The sequence below is a fragment of the Macaca nemestrina genome, chromosome 12 (genome assembly GCF_043159975.1).
Source record: "Macaca nemestrina isolate mMacNem1 chromosome 12, mMacNem.hap1, whole genome shotgun sequence".
Lineage (NCBI taxonomy): Eukaryota > Metazoa > Chordata > Mammalia > Primates > Cercopithecidae > Macaca > Macaca nemestrina.
The window spans coordinates 81,154,617-81,172,532 of NC_092136.1; the positions used below are offsets into that span (position 1 = coordinate 81,154,617).

General features: G+C 35.0%; 1 long non-coding RNA gene across 2 annotated transcripts in view; it reads right to left on the reverse strand.

Annotated features, from left to right (window-relative positions):
• LOC139357551 (uncharacterized) overlaps positions 1-17,916 on the reverse strand; it is a 175,046-nt gene that overhangs the window by 49,773 nt on the left and 107,357 nt on the right. The window contains exon 3 of one of the 2 annotated variants that reach the window (XR_011610956.1): positions 12,383-12,500. The exons of the other annotated variant lie outside the window; for it this stretch is intronic. This is a non-coding gene — a long non-coding RNA (uncharacterized lncRNA). Of the gene's footprint in view, positions 1-12,382; positions 12,501-17,916 lie in introns of those variants that run through there. 2 annotated transcript variants of the gene reach the window in all.

The window sequence follows — 17,916 nt, forward strand, 5'->3', positions numbered from 1 at the left end:
GGAGTGGATGAAGTAATTACCCTAACTAGGGAAAGTCAGTTACTTGAAATAGCACTTCTCTTCTGGGTTTTAATCTTTAATACATTCACTCATCTCTCCAAATATTTCAGTGTTTTTTGAACGTCCATTCTAAGCTAGGTTCTGTCTTAGATTTGGAAATCCATTAATTAAAAGTTCAGACTTCTGGTTTTAAGGAGGTGAACTGGAGAAATGTCATGTAATAAGGAATCTCAATTCTCCATAAATAACTGATGCAATAAAATAACTGATGATGTGGTTCTGGGGATCCATAGGAGAGAAACCTCAACTCTTCTCAAGATTATATATATACATATATATATATATAGAGAGAGAGAGAGAGAGAGTTTGTTTGTTTGTTTGTTTGTTTCAGAAAAGGTGATGCTTAATCTGAGGCTTGAACACAGCAGAAGGTATGAGCAGTAGAGGTGGGGGTGGAAAAGAGGAAACAGCAAACACAAGGCTTGCACTCAGAAGGGCATGGCTCACTATGGGAAATTAAAAATAGTTTACTGTGATTAGAGCATATAGATAAGGAGGAAATTGGTTTTAAGCAAGGCTGAAGAGATAAGCAGGGACCAGATTATAAATAAATTTGTAATTCAAGTTAAGCCATTTTGTTTTTGGGACAAAAACAAAATGGGAAAACTATTGAATTATTTTAATCAGGGGAGTTCGATCTCTCAATTCCAGAAGATTCACAGTGTCAGTCCATCATGTTAGATATCATCAGGACATGGAAAAGGATGGGACGATTTCCCAAATATACTCATTCCCCACCCCGCCCCTAGCGTTTTCCTGAGAAACCCTGCATAAAGCTGAAGTGAGCTCTGATTCACCACATAGGTGAAGCTCAAGGTAATGTTTGCTAAGAAGCCTCCAGAATATACTCCCACTTTAAGGGTACACAATTCCAGATGTAGCATGAGCCTGGCGAAAGAAAATTATAGCCATGTATCAGTGTCCTACAGTTTTAGTAAAGACAGTTATAACACCTCTACCCAACTGGCTTTGGAATTCTAATCCAACATACTCCAATTTTTAAACTGGGAACTTAAAAGATTGGACATCATCAGAACAATTGTCTGTATTTATATTGCATTAGGACCCTACTCAGCCACATGTAAAGCCACATTCTCTTGACAGTATCTCTGTTATGTGATGTCTACACTGAGATGGCTGTGCAAGACCTAAGTCCTTGAACTTCATTTTATTAATATTATTATTATTATTATTATTATTATTATACTTTAAGTTCTGGGGCATATGTGCAGAACGTGCAGGTTTATTACATAGGTATATACATGCCATGGTGGTTTCCTGCACCCATCAACCCATCATCTACATTAGGTATTTCTCCTAATGCTATCCCTCACTCTTATTGCTCAAGCTGGAGTGCAATGGTGCCATCTCAGCTCACTGCAACCTCTGCCTCCCAGATTCAAGTGGTTCTCCTGCCTCAGCCTCCTGACTAGCTGGGATTACAGGAGCCCGCCACCTTGCCTGGCTAATTTCTCTGTATTTTTAGTAGAGATGGGGTTTCACCATGTCAGCCAGGCTGGTCTTGAACTTCTGACCTCAGGTGATCCACAGCCTCTGCCTCCCAAAGTGCTGGGATTACAGGCACTTTGAGTCACCGTGCCCGGAGAGCTTCACTTTTAAACTAAATGTTCCTTGTCACTTACAACAGCCGCCCTTATATATCCCTTTTCTCAACTGATGCTGCCTAAGCCATCCTTCCTTTTTACATGCTGTTTAGACTCTACTAGAGTTCATTCCACACTGCATTACAATCATCATCTCTTTTGATATTTTCCACCCGTACTGGACCCCAAGCTACTAAAGGGCAAAGAACAGCATGGGGGAAATCGCCCCCATGATCCAATCACCTCCCACCAGGTTCCTCCCTCAACACTTGGGGATTATACAATTTGAGATGAGATTTGGGTGGGCACACAGAGCCAAACCATATCACCACCCAAAGAGGTAGAGGTGAAAGACCAAAAGAAGAAACCATTTGGGGTTGCTGGCAAGTTTCTACTTCTTATATCTGTGTGCTTGGTATATGGGTATGTTTCCTTCATGAAAATTCATTGAGCTATACATTCTTAATTTGTACATTTTCAGTTTATACGTTTAACTTTGACAAGAGTATATAAAAGAAGACAAATTTAAAATGTTTTCAGATAGAAAGTTGCCAGCCGGGCATGGTGGCTCCCGCCTGTAATCCCAGCACTTTGGGAGGTCAAGGTGGGTGAATCACAAGGTTAGGAGTTCAAGACCAGCCTGGCCAAGATGGTGAAACCCCATCTCTACTAAAAATACAGAAATTAGCTGGGCACGGTGATGGATGCCTGTAATGCCAGCTACTCGGGAGGCTGAGGCAGGAGAATTGCTTGAATTCGTTGCAACCTATGCCAGGAGGCATTCCAGTTAGTCCGTTTCTAAGGAAGAAACACACAAATATGAGAGATGACATTTATTTATTTCTACTTGGTTCATTTAATTTACAACAGTTTCTTAAATATTATTTCTTTTAAGATGGCACTTGAATAGATTGTTTTTATAAAGTTGTTGGGATTCATCTTCAAAATCAGCAATTATGAGCATTGATAATGTGCTAAGGATTTTTCTAAATGCTCAATTCAATTTGATTATAATAGAAAAGTTTTAAAATGTTATTTCTTATCCTCTCAGAATGAGAAAATGGAGTTCAGTGGCATTTAAGTGACTCACTCTTAAATTCAAGTCCTCCAATTCGAGTAACAGTGACTATACTTCTACTTAAAAAAGAAAAATGGGAGTGGGAGTGTTAGTAGAAGACATTCATATTTCTGCTTCAGCTGGTTTTTGTGTCAGTATTTTTTTTTCAGGGCACAAAAGAAGGGCTTGTGATATTTTGCATTGGTTTGCAAGGCATTCTTGGGCTGATAACATCTGAAGTAGCTTGCCTAAATTGCCAGGAGAGCTGTTGAGACATCTTTTGGGTTCAGAGAAGGACCTATGAGACTTTCTTGACAACAACCCAGCAACAATCTTTATTGCCTTTTTTTTTTCTTTTGGTAAAATATGCATTCTGTAACATGGCAAAGAAGACCATTTAGAGCCTAACCTAATTATATTTTTCCCTCCAGCACTACATCTCAAATGAAACATTATTGGGACATCTGTGGATCTATGTACTGTGGTATAGAGATTCGTGAAGAGTTATGCAAAGCTGACAATAGGTATAGGGTTTATGTAAACAGGGAGCATAATGCGTTAGAAGGAGCATACATTTAGAAAAAACTATAATTAAAGAAATATTATTTAGGGAGTTTTTGCCAAGTGCCAGGTACTCAACATACATTATCTTATTTCCACACTATATTGAGTATCTCAATCTCAAATTGTGGCAACTAATCTTGAGTCAAAAGTGTCACCAATCCATGGAATTAAGTTATTCATATCAAGTCAAACTATTTCAGAAAGATTCTTCTGGCATGTCATTTTTCATGTGAAATCTTCCCCAATAACAACTTTTTCTCAATCATTCTTCTTACATTCCTTTCCTATTAAGGGACCCTGTAACTAGCTTAAGTTTGGGAAATATTTGATGACTGAGAGAACATTCTGGCTTATACACAAAGAAGATTCTCTCTTCCTTCACTCCACCACCTTACCCCCCAACCCCCCTTCTTTAGTTTTTTTTTCCTGAACTAGAGCTGGCTGTTTCCATCTTTCTCAAATCTGAGTCACAGATTGTTCAGCCTTGGCTTACTGTTCTATTCATTATACATTATAACCACCCTGTTCTAATTAGGAAGGCCATCCAGAAGTTATATATTTCAGAAAACAGAACATCTAAGTTACCGGGAGCCCTTCCTCACACCTCAGTCCAACTCTTCTTGTTACTTCCTGTGTTGATCTATTAGCATTAACATTAATGGGTCCTTCTTACTCTAGCTGGAGTATTTATTTCTTTCAGCCTCATTAATAGTTGTCCATATTTATTTTTCTACTTAAACACATATACAGAGAATACATTTCTTTGCTGTTAGTAAAACTATACTTAGCAACAACCAAACAATAGTGAAGCTTGACAGAAAACTACAAACTAAATTTTATATTTCCCACTTAATATGTAGGGTAATTAAATATAGGGAAGGAAAGCACCACCAACATACCCACCCAAACACACCACCTAGAAACATGGGAACTGGTCTGCCCAGCCCACTGGAGATACCATTGACATTAACAAGTACCAACTGGGAGTCTGAGAATTATGCTGACACCACTATTACCATCACCTATGCCAAACACACTGTGAAGGGGTCTGAGGACCTGCCCAACTGTCTGGTTCACCACTGCCACTGCTAGTACTCAGCCAACCTGCATGGAAGCCCAATAACTGGCCTACCTGGACCTGCTAACACTGATGTTTACATATGTCACCCAGTGACCCAAAGTCAGGCATGCTCAGCCTGCCATTGCCATCACAGGGGTCTGTAAACTAGCCCACCTTGCATCCCCATACTCAGAAAAATCTCTCTGCAGCTCCCAATAGTAAAATAATTCAAACCACTGAGGAAATTACAGATACCACTGATGCTGTTAACAGACAAAGAAATCATACATTGACATGGCTGGATACATCCAGAATCCAAGCAAAAGTACCCTTGCCACCTATCTCCATAGACACAGCCTCAGGAAAAGCCTTCCTGTACAGAAGTTAACACAAAAATTGAAAGGAGTAATTGTTATACCAGATATGCAAATATTAATGTAAGGACACCAGAAATATAAAAAAGCAAAAAAAAAAAAAAAAAAAAAGAACCCCCCCCCCCACCAAAAAAAAAAAGTAAAATCACAGTAAATCTCAAGCAACAGTTCCAATCAAAGGAAATTTATAAAATTTCAGAAAATCAATTCAAAAAGTGCTTATGAGTTCAATGAGATACAAGAGAATACTAAAAAATAACACAAATAAATCAGAAAAATAATTCAGGATATGAATAAGAAATTCACAAAAGAGATATTATAAAAATACACACTGTAACTAAATAATTTATTGAATAAAGTAGAAAAAAAACCAATAAACTGCTTCTTAAACTAACCAAGAGAAAAAGAGAGAATATTCAAATAAACAAAATCGGAAACAAAAAAGGAGACATGAAAACTGATACAACAGGAATTTTAAAAAGAGCGTCTGAGACTATGATGAGCCACTATACAATAACAAACAAATAACTATACAATAACAAACTAAAATAAATAAAGAATAGAGGCAAATTTCTAGACACATACAACCTACTGAGATGGAATCAGGAAGAAAGAGAAAACTTGAACATATCAATTATGAGGGATGAGATTAATACTGTAATAAAAAGTTTTTAAACCCAGAAAAGTTCAAGATGGATAGCTTCATTGCCAAATTCTACAAAACCTTTGAAGAGCTAAAACTAATTATCTTCAAACTATTCCAAACAATGAAGAGTAGAGAATTATCCTTAAATCATTCTGTGAGGCCACCATTACCCTGATACCAAAACCAGACAAAAACATAACAATAAGAAGAAACTACAGGCCCAAATCCCTGAGGAATTTAGAAGTAAAAATTCTCAACAAAATATTAGTAAACTGAATCCAGCAACACCTCAAAAAGACGTGGGCAAGCAGGATTTATCCCAGGAATTCAAGGATGGTTCAACATATGCAAATTAATGAATGCAATATATCACATCAACAGAATAAAAAACAACCATATGATTATCTCAATGGATGCAGACAAAGCATTTGATAAAACACATTCCTTTATGAGAAAAACTCTCAACAAACTATACATAGCAAGAATATACCCCAAGATAATAAAGACCATATACAACAAACACACAAAGAACATCATATTGAATAGAGAAAAGCTGAAAGTTTTTCCTGTAAGAACTGATGCAAGATAATGATGTCTACTTTCAGCATTCCTATTCAGCATATTACTAGAAGTCCTATTCAGAGTAATCAGACAAGTGAAAGACATAAAAGGCATCAAATTGGCAAAGAAGAAGTTGAGCTGTCCCTTTTTTTGGATGATATGCTCATATCCAGAAAAAACTGAAAGACTTCAGCAAAAAAACCCTCTCAGTCCTGGTAAATAAGTTCAGCAAAGTGGCAAGATACAAAATAAATATACAAAAATCTGTAGCATTTCTATTCACCAATAAAACAGCTGAGAACAAAATTAAGAAGGCAGTACCATTCACAGTAGCTACAAAAAATACTCAGGAATTTTAAGCAAGGAGGTGAAAGACATCTACAAGGAAATATACAAAACACTAATGAAAGGAATTAAAGAGGACACAAATGAGTGGAAAGAAAGAATTAATCGCTTGCTTATGAAAAGAAAGAATACTGTTAAAATAATTATACTGCCCAAAGCTATATACAGATTCAAAGCAATTCATATAAAACATCACTTTTTTATAGATATAGAAAAAACAATCTTAAATTTTATATGAAACAAAAATGAGCCCGAATAGCCAAAGTAATCGTGAGTAAAAGGAACAAAGCCAGAGGCATCACATTACCTGACTTCAAATTATACTACAAGGCTATAGTAACCAAAACAGCATAATACTGGCATAAAAACAGAAACACAGACTAATAGTGTAGACTATAGAACCCCCTAAAATATCCACATACTTATAGACAACTGATTTTTTTTGAGAAAGGCATCAAGAACATACAATGAGAAAAGGACATCATCTTCCATAACTAGTACTGTAAAATTAGATATTCACTTGCAGAAGAATGAAACTGGACTTTTATCTCTCACTATATGCAACACCCAACTCAAGATAGATTAAAGACTTAAACATAAGAACAAAAGTAATAAATCTACTGGAAGAAATTATAGGAAAACTCTTCAGGACATTGGTGTATGCAGATAATTTATGGCTAAAACTTCTAAAACACAGACAACAATAACATAAATAGACAAATAGTACTGTTTTAAACTAAAAAGCTTCTGCACAGCAAAGGAAACTATCACCAGAGTAAAAAGACAATCTGCTGAATGGGAGAAAATATTTACAATGTAGCCATCCAACAAGGGACTAATATCCAGATATCCAGAATATACAAAGAACTCATAAAACTAACTCAACAATTAAAAAACAAATAATTCCATTAAAAAGTGGGCAAATGAAATAAACAGAAATTTCTCAAAAAAAGACACATAAAAGACCAACAGATAAATGAAAAATGCTTAACACCACTGATCATCAGGCACCACAAATTAAAACCACAACAAGGTATCATTTTACCCCAGTTAGAATGGCATAGCTTTTATTAAAAAGACAAAAAATACAGATGCTGGCAAGGATGCAGAGAAAAAAGAACTGATACACTGCTGGTGGAAATGATAGTCACTATGGAAAATAGTAAGGAGATTTCTCAAAAATCTTAAATTAGAACTACAATATGATCGAGTAGTCCCACTACTGGATATTTATCCAGAGAAAAATAAATCAGTATATTAAAGAGATACCTGCACTCACATATTTATTGCAGCACTGTTCAAAACATCAAATATATGAAGTCAACCTAAGCATCCATTAGTGAATGAAAGAACATAGAAAATGTGGTATATATACACATGGAATATCATTTGGCCATTAAAAAAAAAAAAAAGTCATGTCACTTGCAGCAACATGTTTAGAACTGGAGGTCATTATGTTCAGTGAAATAAAACCAACACAAAAAGACAAATATCTCATGTCCTCACTCGCATGTAGGAGGCAAACTAGTTGATCTCATAAAGGTAGAAAGCAGAATGATATACACTAGAGGATGGAAAGTGGAGGTCAGTAGCAAGGGTGAATGAAGAGAGGTAGGTTCATGGGTAAAAATGTACAGTCATATAAAAGGCATAGGTTTTATTGTTAAATAGCAGAGTAGAATGACTCTGCCAGTAGTTGACAACAATATACTGTTTATATCAAAGTAGCTGGAGGAGAGGACTTGATTTGTTCCCAACACATAGAAATGATAAATACTGAAAGTGATAGTGATATGGTTTGGCTGTGTCTCCACCAAAATCTCATCTTGAATTTTAGTTATCATAATCCCCATGTGTACTGAGAGGGACCTGGTGCGAGGTAATTGAATCATAGGGATGGTTACCACCCATGCTGTTCTCGTGATTGTGAATGAGTTCTCACGAGAGCTGGCGGTTTTATAAGGGGCTTTTCCCCGCTTTGGTCAGCACTTCTCCTTCCTGCCACCATGTGAAGAAGGACATGTTTGCCTCTCCTACCACTATGATTGTAAGTTTCCTGAGGTTTCCACAGCCCTGTGGAACAGTGGGTCAATTAAACCTCTTTCCTTTATAAATTACCCAGTCTCTGATATGTCTTTATAGCAGCAGGAGAATGGACTAATACAGATGAATACCTCAAATACCTTGACTTGATCATTACATATTCTTTTTTTTCTTTTTTTTTTTTCTTTTTTTTGAGACGGAGTCTCGCTCTGCCGCCCAGGCTGGAGTGCAGTGGCAAGCTCCACCTCCCGGGCTCACGCCATTCTCCTGCCTCAGCCTCCCGAGCAGCTGGGATCATTACATATTCTATCTGTGTAGCTAAATATCACGTGTACCCTCATAAATGTGTTAAATATAATGAATCAATAACAATTTTTTTAAAAATATGGAGAAGTTAAGCAAACTGAATAAAGTTACACAATTAGTAATGGCAGACTTGTGATTCAAATTCAGGTCTCTATAAAGAATCCAAAATCTGGGATTTCTAACCTGTGACTTTACTGATAAAGAAGTCCTGCCATTGTATCTAGACCAAGCCTTCTTAACAGTTTTGCTAAGCTTCAATTTCCTCAACTTAAAATTGAACATCTTAACATTTTCTTTAAACAATTTACTTTATGATTATTAAAATTAAAGACTTGTATGTTTTATGATGGCTTAATAGGTAAAACAATATTCAAATGTTATCTAATATTATTATTCTAACTATGTGAACACTCTATGGGTTAATTCTTGTTTTTTTGCCAGGTTTTCTTTGTAAACTATCCCAGAGTTTCTGTGCTAAAAGTCTGGACTGTTAGATAAATTTCCAGGTACAAGCATTTAAAAGATATGAAAAGGAGTAACTAGAGTTAGAGTCCATGGGGATTTTGTAATTCTTTTATTCTCCTAAAGGATTTTTCCTCAGTTCTGTTATGTTAAATGATGAATAGATGGCTGATTAGTTGATATGATTTTCTTCTAAAAACTCCTTTAAAAATGATATCCTAAAAAATCAATCCCTGAATCTTTGTCATTATGTATAATATCAAGAAGTAGGTAGCCAGAGTAATTGAAGAAATTATGCATCGTTTTCTGTGTCTGTTAGTAATCCATGCTAGATACCTTGGAGTTGATGAGGCTGAATCAGAAATTATTAGCAATGGGCTTTTGTGAATGAAAGAAATTTTGTTTTCTCTATACTTTGTTTAGTATTTTGTCATATTTATGCCTGGTAGAGTAAGTTATAATATTTTAATGTCTTACTGAAATAAACACACAGAAGTACAGAAAATACATACCAGAAAATCATTTTAAAATGGGCATTTGTATTTATTATGTAAAAAATTTAATATTACTAATCCAGTTTTTAATTTTTAAAAATTTTTATGGGCACATAACAGGTATATACATTTATGGTGTATGTGAGATATTTTGATACTGCCATATGATGTATAATAATTGCATCAGGGTAAATGGGGTATATATCACCTCACATTTATCATTTCTTTGTGGTAAACATTCCAATTATACTCTTTATTTTCAAATGTACAATAAATCATCATTGACTAATTACTCTGTTGTGCTATCAAATACTAGATCTTACTCATTCTATCTCAGTGTATATTTGTACCTACCATCCCACTGTCCCTGCACCACTAATCTTCCCACCTCTGGTAACCATCATTCTACTCTGTACCTCCGTGAGGACAATTACTTTGCTAGCTCCCACAATTGAGTAAGAACATGCAAAGTTTGCCTTTCTGTGCCTGTTTTATTTCACTTAACGTAATGACCTCCAGTTCCATCCATGTTTTTGCAAATGTCAAAATCTCATTCTTTCATACATCCAAATAGTACTTCATTGTGTATATGCGCCACCTTTTGTTTGTCCATTCATCTGTTGTTGGACATAAAGGTTGATTCCAAATCTTTGCTATTGTGAATAGTAATGCAATAAACATGACAGTGTAGATATCACTTCAGTGTACTGATTTCTTTTCTAGCAGGGAGAATTGCTAGGTTATATGGTAGTTCTATTTTTAGTTGTAGAAAACTCCATACTGTTCTCTATAGTAGCTGTACTATTATAAATTACCATCAACATTGTATGAATTCAGGTTCCCATTTCTCCACATCCTTGGCAGCATTTGTTCTTGCCTGTCATTGAATAAGAGCCACTTTTAACTGGGTGAGATGGTATCTCATTGCAGTTTTTATTTTCATTTCTTCAATGATCAATGATGTTGAGCTCCTTTTCATATACCTGTTTACCATTTGTATTTCTTCTTTTGAGAGACGTCTATTCAGATCTTTTGCCTATTTCAAAATCAGATTATAAGGTTTCTTTTCTTGTTGAATTGTCTGAGCTTCTTATATATTCTGGTTATTAATCTCTTGTCAGATATATAGTTTTCAAACATTTCCTCCCATTCTGCAGGTGTGTCTCTTCACCTAGTTCATTGTTTCCTTTGCTGTGCAGAAATGTTTTAACTTAATGTGATCCGATTTGTTTATTTTTGCTTTGATTACCTATGTCTTTTGGGTATTACTCAAGAAATCTTTGCCAAGACCAATGATCCTGAGTTTCCCCAATGTTTTCTTGTACTAGTTTCATAGTTTGAGGTACCAGATTTAAGTCTTTAACCTATTTTAAATTTTATATATGGTAAGAGATAGTAGTCTAGTTTCACTCTTCTGCATGTGGATATACAGTTTTCCTGGTACCATTTAGTAAAGAGACTGTACTTTCCCCAATGTATGTGCTTGGCATCTTTGTCGAAAATGAGTTCACTGTAGATGTATAAATTTATTTCTGGGCCTCTATTTTGTTTCATTTGTCTCTCTGTTTGTTTTTCTGCCAGTACCATGCTGCTTTGGTTCTATAGCTCTATAGTATAATTTAAAGTCAGGAAATGTGATTTCTATCATATCTAACTCAGTTTTTACTGTTATTTGATAAATACTATATAAGGATATCTAAGATGTTTGCTCAATGAGACATGGATTTTGCATACTTCTTTCCTTGTCCAAATTATATGTATCCATCAAGGCTTAGCATAAGCATCACTTCCTCTACAAAGTTTCCTAGATTCTATCAAATGGATATAAATGAACTACTACAGTATTTTCTCTTTTACTTTCTTACACCCTCATTTTCTAAATTGCATTAGTTAGTAGTGTTCATGTTTATTCTTGCTTATTAGGCATAATATTATTGAGAGCTGAATTCATTTTTTATTTATCTTTGTGTTGCCCAAACCTACTGTTACCATTTAATGATTACCTACAGTGTGCCATGGCTTGTACTAAATGCTTTGCTTATATTACCTCGTTTAATTCTTATAATGATATGAAGAGTTAAGTATTACTTTATTTTGCATTTTACAAGTGAGAAAACTTAAGTTAAAAGGCTTTAACCCATATAATAATATATTTATCATATAGCAGAGGAAAGAAGTTAACTCCCTCCTTTGAATGTATTAAATTCTTAATCACTTTAACGTATGTCTATTTTTACTATGATTATAACTATAATAGTTGCCTAATATGCTTTTTAAAAAAATGAAAGCCTGTGCTCTGGGGAAAACTGACATATATTAGGCTGAAAAATTTGACATTTGCAATAATAAAAGTATAAAAATTTGCCTGAGTACAGGGAAGTAGATAATTTTTCTTACTGGGACCTTTTGACATTTTAGTAATATATATATTTTAACTCATTAATTCCATGCCCAATTATGAAACATTAGCTTTGGGGATGTGGGGTGGGAAAATAATTACACAAATAATACATGATTTCCAAAACTTCTTTAAAAGAAATTATAGAACTAAAAGTTCCATGAAAAAAAACTAATAGCATTTAACCAAAATTTATTGAACACTAATGTTCCAGATAACATGATCAATGTAGAGATAATAAGATATGGGGGTCTAGTGCAGTGGCTCACGCCTGTAATCTCAGCACCTTGGGAGGCTGAGGCGGGTGGATCACGAGGTCAGAAGTTCAAGACCAGCCTGGCCAACATAGTGAAACTCCGTCTCTACTAAAAATACCAAAATTAGTGAGGCATGGTGGCACATACCTGTAGTCCCAGCTTCTTGGGAGGCAGAGGCAGGAGAATCACCTGAACCCAGGAGGCGGAGGTTGCAGTGAACCGAGATCACGCCACTGTACTCCAGCTTGGGCAACAGAGTGGTGAGACTTCTTCTGAAAAAAAAAAAAAAAAAAAAAAAAAGAACCTGCATTCCTGGAGGGGGTCAGAAGCTAGTAGAGGATATAAATATTCAACACATGAATGACCACAGTCTTAGGTTGGGCTCCCCCAAACCTGATCCAGGACAAAAATTTAATTCAAGGGGTTCCTTTAGGTTGTGAGACCAGGTAAGGGAGTGAGATAAATGAGAAAATGAAAGAAAACAAATGCAGGTGGGTGTCAGTGAGTAGGTTACCACTTTAGGCAATTGGGGCACAAATTGATTGTTGTCTCCTGGTGAATGGTGCAGTCCAGGCCGCTAGGTTGCTACTGTTGAAGGCTGTGCTGACAGCTGTTAACTTTTCTGAAAGCAAAGAAAAAATCTGGGGGCAGATTAACAGGTGCTTGCAGTAGTTCTTATTAGGCATGATAGCTGACAGGGTCGGAGAGGGGCACAAAATAATGAAACACATGAAAAACCACAATTGAATATAAAGTGCCATAGAACCTGCACAAATCAACTTCACCTGGGCATGTAGTATCAGGAAACATTGGACTTAACAGTTCTAGATGGCTGTGGAAGCCTCATAATCATGGCAGGAGGTGAAAGGCACTTCTTACATGGCAGCGGCAAGAGAAAATGAGGAAGAAGCAAAAGTGGAAATCCCTGATAAACCCATCAAATCTCGTGAGACTTATTCACTATTACAAGAAAAGCACAGGAAATACCAGTACCATTATTCATTACCTTCCCCTGGATCCCTCCAATAACACATGGAAATTCTGGGAGATACAATTCAAGTTGGGATTTGAGTGGGGGCAAAGCCAAACCATATCATCAAGACAAAAACTCTATAAGCAGTCTGAGTGAAAAAATTATGAATAGAGAATGTTTTCTGCAGAATCCAGAAGAACATTATATTAGAAGAATTATATCAAGCAGTGATTGAAAAGACACAATGTTTGCAATATTAATTATTCTATTGCTATTAAACAAATTACCTTAAAATTTTGTCTTAATGAAACAACAATATATTTAACTTAACAACTTTGGCCATTTTTCTGGCTTGGGTGATTGTTGGCTTATCTTAGCTGGGCCTGCTCATAAGTGTGTAAATAGGCAGGGGACTGGCTGCTCATGGATGTCCTCACTCACATGTATGGCAGTTGGCTGGCTATCTATTGGAGCATTATCTGTGACGGGAACAAATGTATCCCATTATGTAACACAGAAGTCTTGAGCTGTTTCCAATGGCAAATTTCCAAGAGCCGCAAAAGTAGAATCAGAAAAGTCTCTTGAGGCCTAGACTGAGGCACTTACTTTCACTGGATTTTCCTGGTCAAAGTATGTCACACAAACTGCATACACACACACACGCACACACACACACACTCACACAAAACCAGTCCAGAATTCAGATATCTTCAACACAGGAAAAGCAACAAATCATTGTGGCTATTTTTGCAATATACTACATTCAATGGCTAATGTAAGTTTTAGTTATATTTGTATTTATTTAATAAATTAATTTACTATTATTAATAAATTACCTTTTACTATATATGCCTTATTTTATCTGAAGAGAGAAAATATTTTTTTTCCTAATTATAGAATAAGGTGATTTTATTTTTTCAAAGGAAAAAAATTACGGTTTTCAGGACTGAGTTTTATTTTTCCCTTTCAGATTCCGGATGATTTTTATAAAAGTTCACAAAATGGAACCCCCTATTTTTAGGTTGCATCCACAGGAAATCTACAAAAAAGTACTTCAAATACTTTCAAATATAAAATAATAGTAACATCACAACTTTTTAAACGTAAATTTCCCAATATATCCTTAGCAATACAAAAATATTTTCTTCAGTCATCCTGTGCTTTTACTCCTTGAAATCAAAACAAACAAACAAAGTCTACACTAAGACTGATCTTTTAGTATGGCTTGAATTAGCTGGGAGAATCAAAATCACTCATTGTCATGAAGGTTATGTTAACAAGGTATTATGGAAATGGCACATGGGAATGCGAAGATTTAATGGAGCAGAAAGGAGTCGAAAATCTTGACACATGATCAAATCCAAAGCCACAGAAAAATAGATCCATTAAAGTGAAAGTGTTTTTAGACTTATCTATTTATGGCTATAATCTAAAGGATAGTTGCTACAAAATTATGTAAAGAGTTTACTTTAAAAATCAGAAATAAATGATATCCAGCTTTCTAGTTTCCTTTCTTAAAATAGTCTGATACAATAGTTCATGAATGTAGCCATGCACTCTGTAGTTTTAAAATGACCTCCAGGTTATAATTCATGCATAATACATTATGGGAATCTTTCACCTCATTCAATCTCCCAGGGTCTGAATCCCCAGAAAACAATTTTAACAACAGTCAAGTCTCTGGTTTTACAATAGTAGTGACGAGAATCTCACTATATTCTCAGTTGTCTTTTTTTATTTTTCATGAATTTGTGGTTAATTTTTGTAAAGAGAGAAAAAGGGCTTATCATGAGAAGAAAGCATAAGAACCTCAAATGTGTCCAAAAACCCCCTTTATTTTGTCATTCAAACTATGTTTGACAGATTGGCTCTTCCAACTTTAAAAAAAATCAAATTATATGCCACTTTTAGCTGAATATTATGATCACTATAGGTATCATATCACATGCAGGGTTTATGTCAAATTTATACAAGATAGTCACAGTGATGTTCATGCTGTATGTGTGAACATGGAGCTGTCTTTATTAAGAAGGCAATCTCCTTAAGTTTCCGTAAGGCTAGCAAGATTCGGACACTGCGTGTGTTTCTGATAGCTTCTCTTTTGTGATTCTGTTTCTTTCTATCTTTATTGAGTCACCTTTGCTCTCAGTACAAATATATTTTTTTAAGTGAATTCATTGTGGAAAGTCATGGAATGTAAATAAAATGTAAATCTGATCTTCTAGATAGTAAGATCACAGGGAATTTTTACTTTGGGAAAATGTATGAATTGTCTGCTGGTGATGCATTTCCTTTAATCACTTACATCTCAAACATTTTTTTATGAAACTAAGTTTTACTTATTCATATCTTGCATTTGAAGTACTCTTTAATGAAATCCATGGCTGAGATTACCATAGTCCTTAAATACTACAAAACTGCACTCAATCACTTTATAGGATTTTCTCCTTTGGTTTCACAGAGGCCTGCCCATTCCTCTAGTGTCTTGTCATCAATCTTAATTAGGTCAGTTTAGTGTTAAACATAAAGGGCCTCTACCAACTAGACATACATAGGCTTATTACAATTGGACACAAGCACACAAAAAGTTCAAGACCAAAGTTAAAGAAATAAAGAAAACATACCAACTCTAGATTCCAATGACGAATATATCAATGTGAACTGATTAGAAAAAGCAAAGTTTTTCCATAGTGGTTGCACTAAGTTTACATCCCTACCAATAGTGTACGAGCATTCCCCTTTTTTTGCATCTTCATCAGTATTTGTTATTTTCTGTCTTTTGGATAAAAATATTTTAACTGGAGTGAGATGATTTTTTGTTTTTATTTTGATTTGCCTTTCCCTGATGACTACTGATGTTGAACATTTTCTCATATACCTGCTGGCTATGTATATGTCTTCTTTTAAAAAAATGTCAATTCAAAGCATTTGCTTAATTTTTTATTGGGTTATTATTATTACTATTTGCTAACCACTTTTTTAAGCTTCTTATATATTAAGGTTACTAATTAATTGTCAGATGAATAGTTTTGCAAATATTTTCTCTCATTCTGTACATTGTCTCTTTACTTTTTTGATTGTTTCCCCTGCATTGCAGAAGCTTTTTAGCTAGAAGTGATCCCATTTGTCCAATATTGCTTGATTCCCTTTGATTTTGAGGTCTTACTCAAGAAATCTTTGCCTAGACCAATGTCCTAAAGCATTTCCTCAATGTTTTCTTCTAGTGTTTCTAAAGTTTCAGTTCTTACATTTGAGTTTTTGATTCATTTTTATTTAATTTATATAAATCTTGACAGAGAGAGGTCTAGTTTAATTCTTTTACACATGAATATTGTTTTCAGAGCACCATTTGTTGAAGAGACTTTCCTTTCTCCAATGTGAAGATTGGTCAAAAAACTATAAATAGAATTACCATGTGATCCAGAAATTCCACTACTGGGTATGTATTCAAAAGAAAGGAAATATGTATATCAAATAAATATCTGAACCCCCATATATATTGCAGCACTGTTCACAATAACCAAGATATGGAATCAACCTAGTTGTTCATCAATGGATAAATGATTAAAGAAAAGGTAGTATATATACTTAATGGACTTTTGTTCCACTATTCCACTATAAAATAATGAAATCCTGACATTTGTGACAGTATGGATGGGCTCATTATGGCCCATTATGTTAAGTAAGCCAGTCACTAAAAGACAAATGTCACATATTCTGACTTATATGTGATAGCTAAAACACTTGATCTCATGGAGGTATTGAATAGAATGGTGGTTACTAGAGGCTTGGAATAGTAATGTGGAAGGGGAATAGATGGCTGTGGTTAGTTGATACAAAAATACAGTTAGAGAGAAGGAATAAAGATCAACTGGTAGTACAATAGGGTGAGCATAATAAAAAATAATTTAATGTATATTTCAAAATAGAAGGATTTGGAATATTCCCAACACAAAGAAATGATAAATGTTTGAAATGATGGATATCCTATTTACCAAGATTTGATCATTATGTATTGTAGGCTCCTATTAAAATATCACATGTACCCCTTAAATATGTACAAACATTATATATCCAATTGATTTAAAAAATTAAAGTGAAAAAAAGGGCTCTGAGCTGGTCACAAAAGGGAAACTAAAGCAGTCACATGATGTTTATTTATAGACATAAGAAGGGAGACTGATTTCTTAAAGTGAGAGAGTAAAAACTTTACTGGTGTCAAATACTAGGTATATTGTATCCAAATAAATGTTGTGTAGCGGACATAATTGCTGTGGCTTTATTTAAACCAAAACAGAGCTTAGATTAATTTGATTGGTGGAAGGCTGGTATGGCTGTTGGACAAACTTTCACTAATACATCTTCCCTTGGATATTTGTTGGCACATTTTCTAAAGCTTCTCTTGAACAAGCAAGGGTGGGGACAGCCCTTTGAAGCCAGGCTTCTAAGGTCTCTAGAGATATTATGCAAATAATGGTTCTATAGCAAAAGAAGCAACAAAGACTGCACCCACGAACAAAAGCCATTCTGAGAATTAGAGACAATATGGAAACAAAAAGTTGAACCTAACCTTTATAGAGAAGTAAATAATAATTGAATGATTAACAACAACAACAACAAAAAGGGACTGTAATACACAGCAAAATAGGCTTAGGAACTTGAAAAAGAGTTGCGGCCTAGAGTTTTTCTGAAATGCTGGTATACAGAGTTTT